Source organism: Parasteatoda tepidariorum, chromosome 7, assembly GCF_982258835.1.
Source record: "Parasteatoda tepidariorum strain Cologne lab strain chromosome 7, Ptep-v5.0, whole genome shotgun sequence".
Classification (NCBI taxonomy): Eukaryota; Metazoa; Arthropoda; class Arachnida; order Araneae; family Theridiidae; genus Parasteatoda; species Parasteatoda tepidariorum.
In genome coordinates, this window is record NC_141761.1 from 94,781,994 (window position 1) to 94,788,347 (window position 6,354).

Sequence of the window (6,354 nt, forward strand, 5' to 3'; positions counted from 1 at the left end):
TGTTCATTTACGTCCCACTAGAGCTGCACAATGGGCTATTGGCGACGATCTGGGAAACATCCCTGAGGATGATCCGAAGACATGCCATCGCAATTTTGATCCTCTGCAGAGGGGATGGCACCCCCGCTTCGGTAGCCCGACAACCTGCACGCGAAGTCGAGCACTTTACGGTAGAACAGTTTAACGAGGACCAATACCGCACACCCTCGGTCCCTACGCAGGCTGATCCAAGTGGTCCCCCACCCGAACACTGATCGTAGCCATTGATGCTTGACTTCGGTGATCAACTGGGAACCGTGTCTTAACGATCAGTCCACTGCGAGACCTTTATTTGGCATTGTTATATGATTAAGCTACATATTGCACAAAAAATTCACGAGAGTAATTTTTTTTTCATCAGTTATCTGAAATTCTATTTCAGAGTTGGAAAAAATAGTAGTTTAGCCGTTTTTTTTTTAAAGGAGCTAGCGTGAAATGCTTATGTTTTTTTTTTTTTTCAATTGCAAGGCTGTATAAGAATTGTCCATTTTTAACTCTTAACCTGCGCTTTATTCGAGTAGTTTTGCTTCATTAATACCTAGTTATCAACATTCTTTTTTTTTAATTCGATAAAATAAAATTGTTTGTGAGAAAAATATCTACAGATACCAAATTTTAAATTGTTTGAACTCACAAAATCTTCTAGTGATTAATAGAAATGGAAATACGATGGCGAAATTCCTGGGGAATATGGAGGATGGGACAATATCTCCCACCTCAAATCGTTGATTTTTCTCAAGTTTAGACTGCTTGATCGGTACGAGTCAAAAAAGCTCAAAATTTCCGGATTGGAACTTTAGACACCACCTTTGGAATTTACGGATGTCTAAATGCACTTGGATAAACATCACAAATCTTTTTGGTAGTAACTGTCTCGTTACTGTCCTGCAAAACTGAAAAAGCATACAATTCCTAGTGTGTAACTTTTCTGGAATTCTGCTAAAAATTTTCCCATAATTTGCAAAGAATACAAATATTAAATCAAAACAAAAAATTTTATTATTTACGTTTAAATAAGTCCCACTAACCTTAATCTTTGGCAAAACTTTGAATGTCACGATTAGGTATTTGAAACTCGAGGAGAAGACAGCTGAAATCAGCTGATTGTATGTAAACAAGCGGGAGTGTTAAAGTTACAGCTATTTTGCTTCATTTGTTATCACGGTGAATCAATTTTTGGATCAGATATGATAGGGTACCTACAAACGACGTCACGCGTGAGTGTGTAACTGATTGGCTGCTGAATCGTGATGTAGCCAATGCTACAATTCAGCAGTCAATCGGATTTGCCTCCCACACCTGACGTCGCATTGCAGGTATCCAATTCCCTGATAAATTATCAAACGAATATCAAAATACAAAAAAAAATGGCATTCCTAATACATTAATACAAAACATTATTTTGTTCCCGTGAAAGCCATGTACACTCTCTGGGGAACATTTACGTCAGCAAAGTAATAATTTTTGGAAGAAAAAAAATTTATGATTGAATGTAATAATGGTTGTGAATATTATTATGGTTGAAATGTTTTAAAACATTTTATTTATACTTATTTTTTTAATTTTATAGGAATGTGTTCATAAAATGAGGTTTAAATGAACGAAATCAACAGTTGGTGATCGTCTTGATAACGCGTCTTCCATAGCGAGTGAAATTGCAGCACATCATTTAAAACTATCGCAAAGATTATTGTGTAAAAGGTTAGTGCAACAAGCTGGTACAAATGCAAAACTGAGCAATTTCAATAAAAATGATTGCGGTAGAATCAGATAAATATTTTTTTATAAATAAAAAAATTTAAATTTTATATTGCAAAGATTTTTAAACGAATTAATTGATGCTTAATTCTGAGAAATCTGTACTGTTCTCTGAAAATGTATACAATTAAATGTTTAATAAAACAATTGTAGTCTCGCAATCACGAGATGAGCTCTCAATCACATTGCCTTTAAGGAAATCAAAGCCTTATTTCGCAACTGTTAGACAGTAATTCAATAATTGTTGTCTGTGTTTAAAAATAAAGTTTATTTTTTTTTTCTAGATAAGCTGCCTAAAGACATTCAGGGACGTTTATATTAAGTTCATGACCTTTATTTGACTACAGATACAATGGAGTGAAAAAACTTACAACGCCTGGTATTTCTACTATAAGAACTGTTTCTGAAATTTATATCTATGTATTTGTATATATTAATTAAAAAAATTTAAATAAATAAGTCTTTTTAAAATAATCATTCTATTATCCTTGTTATTTTTACTTATTTACAAATTTAGAAAATCATAATACCTATGACAGATAGATTATTTTTTTCGATTTTACGGCGCAATAATGCTTACAAAATAATGCTTACGGCGAAATATGCCACAAAAATAAACAAATGAACGGACCAAACAGAATAACTTTTGATCTAATGTTCGGAATTTTACTTACCAGATCTCAATCTTAAATGTTCGAGAAAGTTATGTCAAATAAGCTAATTAGTTAATGGAGGCGATATTTTAAGTTACGAAATCAGGCATGAAAACGAATTTTCTCTGAATAAACATTTCATTTATTAGACGGATTTGGATTATGGTCTATATAGTTTGGACCCATTAATGTTAATTTCACTTTCTGCATATTTTGTATATATCAGGAGCGTTCTAAACGAATTAAAAGGTTTTTGTTTGCAATTACTATAAAATTTGCTTACCCAAAGATAATTCCGAACAAAAAATAATTTTTGATAACTGTTTATTTTTTATAACATTTCCTAATAGTTAAAGAATTTTGAATGGTAAGGTATACAAATTTTACATCATTTTGAATAATATAATTCAATGTGGCGGAATACAAAATTTAAATAAATAGTTCCCGAAAAATCGAATTTTAAAAAATTCAGATTTTTAAAAATTAGAATTCCTGCAAACTATTAGACCGATTTCGTTCAAATAAATTTCGTAGTTTATAATATAAAATTGCAGTATTTAAAATTATGTAGATATTCGAGTACTTTTTTTGACCATTATTATATAAAATAATAAAAAATAAAAATATTAATTGAAAGTCACTTTCTACATGGAATTATCTTAGGATAAACAAATGTTATGATCATGTGCAAAAAGTTTTCAATTCGCTTAGAAAGTTCTCGAGATATGACAAAATACACAAAAAGAAAAATTAATATTAAGTGCTCCAAACTTTAAACAGCTTTCCTGACCAAAATATTGAGACACTATCCATTTTGCGGCTACACTCTATATTTCGGAAGCCAGAAATCTAAATTCGTTGAAAAAAAGGTATGATTATTCAGACAAAGTACGTTTTTGTGTCTAATTTCGTAACTTAAAATACTGACAGCAGTAACTAAATAGCTTATTTGATTGAACTTATTAGCTTATTATAGTCACCCCCTTGAACCATTAAAATTGAATCTTAGCGTGTGAAAATTTGATCATTATGATCAAAAAATACTTTGGGTGTTTCGTTCATTATTTTTTCGAGCACTGCGTCTGTTAAGAAACTTGAAATGCATATGCTATCAAAAATGAAGTCAAAGAAGTGAACACATTAAGATAGCATGTAGGTACTACCTAGATAGCCTACCTACTAGGTAGATACCTTACGTCGCACTAGAGCTGCAGAATGGGCTGTTGGCGACGGTCTGGGAAACATCCCTGAGGATGACAAAATTTGTATACGAAATTCACAATCACTTGGAACAGTGTGAAAGAAAAGTGGTAAAGTTTCTTTTGATCCATATTGGATTTTCCCAACTCAATGTTTTCTAAAACTCAATGATCGTGAGTGTAACCCTAAATAGGCTAACTAATTTGGTATGTACTTTATTTACGTCGTACTAGAGCTGCACAATGAGCTATTGGCGATACGGTCTGGGAGACAGAAACGCAAACAGAGGGTGATCCGTAGAAGTGGCACCGCAATTTCGTTCCTCTTCAGAGGGGATGGTTCCCCTGCTTTTGGTAGCCCGACGACCTGTGCTTGAAGTCGAGCACTTTACTGTAGAGCAATTTAACGAGGACAGATGCAGTACACCCTCGGTCCCTACGCAGGCTGGCCAAAGTTGTCACCCACCCACTTATTGAACGCTACCAGAGATGCTTGACTTCGGTGTTCTGCTGGGAACCGTGTCTTTACGATCAGTCCACTGCGGGACTGTTTAGAAAGGACCTCACGATATAGTATATTTCTAGAAATATTATTAAAAATGAAGTCAAACAAGAGAACACATTGAAGATGGAAATTAATATTTAAGAGGAATAGATAACGACATCTAAATCTTACTCATCACGACTGAGGAAAGCAGGACCGAGAACATCAAAACCGACAGGAGTTTGATGACGAAACTTAGAAATACCTCGAAGTTTCATCAGGCTAACAAACTGATTTTGTTGCTTTTCAATTCATCTCCCTATCTTGAATTTCGAAGGAATATGAAAGCATTTTTAATATTTCACCTAAATGTCTATTTTCTTCAAGAGTTATATTTAACATTTTAACGTAGTTTTGAGTTTCATATAGCTTCCTTACCAAAATGTTTTTTAATTTATTTGAAAATCAAGACAGAAACTAAAACGTTCTTCCTCTCCTATGACTATCCCCACGCTAATGGTGACAGCATGAGATGTTGTTATAGAGTTCTGCTCTTCGCCTACTGTAGCCAATTTTGATCGCAAATAGGATGAACGAAATTTAATATTAAGCCCAGTTAAAAACAAAAAATTATGAGAATCTAATGAATTAAAACTTTGGAAAACATGATTGAAAATATCAAAACAATTTAAATGCAGGAGGAAATATAATGGCAACGAAAGGCAATTATTGGAAGAAAAGATATCTCCAAGTTTCATCTGGCAATTCAGTTTTTTTTGTTTAGCCCACGTCCAATAAGTCAATTGGTTTCAATATCATTTTGGCTTTTATTTTATTTTATTTCAGCTTCATTATTAATTTCCGACCCTTAAGTGTTATGTTTTGTTATTTCATTTTCGTGAGGAATTTCTCTACTTTTCATTCTTGCGTGTGGCATTGTTTCTAGCAAGATTGTTATCGTTTGAGTACGTAATTTAAGCATATTTTTAACGTGAGTTTAGTATATACGTGAGGATTCAAGTAAACGGCAGCAAAAACTTGTTTATTAGTCTTTATTCATAAACATATTAGAACATATATCGTTGACCAAATACGTAACTTTTTTTTTATTTCCAATGAGTTGCACAATCGGTTTTGCCAATGAGCAGACCTAGTGTGTTCTCCAGATGTGGTATCCACTCTTTCAGGACCACCACAATGGGTGAGATACCGTTGGTCATGTTAATTTGGACGTCTAGTTTCCGCCACAATAGATGCCAGCACCGAGACTCTATTTGGATGCCAAAATGCACTAGGAATTTAATTTTGCCGGAAAAGCCAAGAGCCAATAAGGCACTCCAGGGATCTTTTACATGCCGCATAATCATACGACATGGCCGCAGAGGATTTTCTGCATCCCGAAAATCCGGTGCCTGGGCCGGGGATCGAACCCGCAGACTTGGGATCACAAGGCCGATGACAAACCAACTGCGCCACCCAGCCACATTACGTATATACACTAACATTTATTTTATTATAAACCTTTGTTAAGGTCTAAATTCTTACCATCTTCAATAAAACCTCAAATAAAATGAAATCCCGGCTTCTCCACTAGTGGATGGCAGAAATATAATTATGGGAACTATTTATTTCCTAATAAATATTCCTCATCCAACACGCAAAGTCACATTAATGTTATACTACAATGATTACTCTATTTGATATGTTTCAGTTTTATTCATTTCCTTTTAATCACAGGTAAATAGGTTGGTACTTTATTTACGTCACACTAGAGCAGCACAATGGGCTACACAATGGCGACTGTCTGGGAAACATTCCTGAGGATGATTCGAGGACATGCCATCGCAATTTTGATCCTCTACAAAGGAACAGCACCGTCTTTGAACAGCAGTCCCAATTTTTTGGGGTTTACGACTACTATTGTTCAACTCCGTAGTCTTGTAATTTTGAACCCAATTCAGAAGACAAGGGAACTCCTAGATCAAGTATTGGGGAAAATTATGCTTTTGTGGAGGACTTTTTTTGATGGAACTAACCCGCATTTGTGGTAAAATTCTACGCCCAAATTAAACGCAAATAATAATAAAAACTTCTTAAAATATTAAGGCTGTTCTCACATCACCTCGTAAGCAGGGGGATACACCGGAAGTTTTCAAAATTTTTCCGGTATTAGGAAGCTTATTATTGTTTACTTTCAGTCAACCACACAGTAGTGAGAATT

At 34.2% G+C, this 6,354-nt stretch overlaps 1 protein-coding gene across 1 annotated transcript in view; it reads left to right on the top strand.

The window, feature by feature from the left end:
• The window catches only part of LOC107441545 (agrin), a 165,739-nt gene extending 163,468 nt beyond the window's left edge, over window positions 1-2,271 (top strand). Inside the window, exons 27-28 of the mRNA XM_071183122.2 lie at window positions 1,610-1,740; window positions 2,082-2,271. The gene's annotated coding sequence lies outside the window, so the exon portion shown is untranslated. The remainder of the gene's footprint in view (window positions 1-1,609; window positions 1,741-2,081) is intronic.
• The last annotated feature ends 4,083 nt before the right edge of the window (window positions 2,272-6,354 follow it).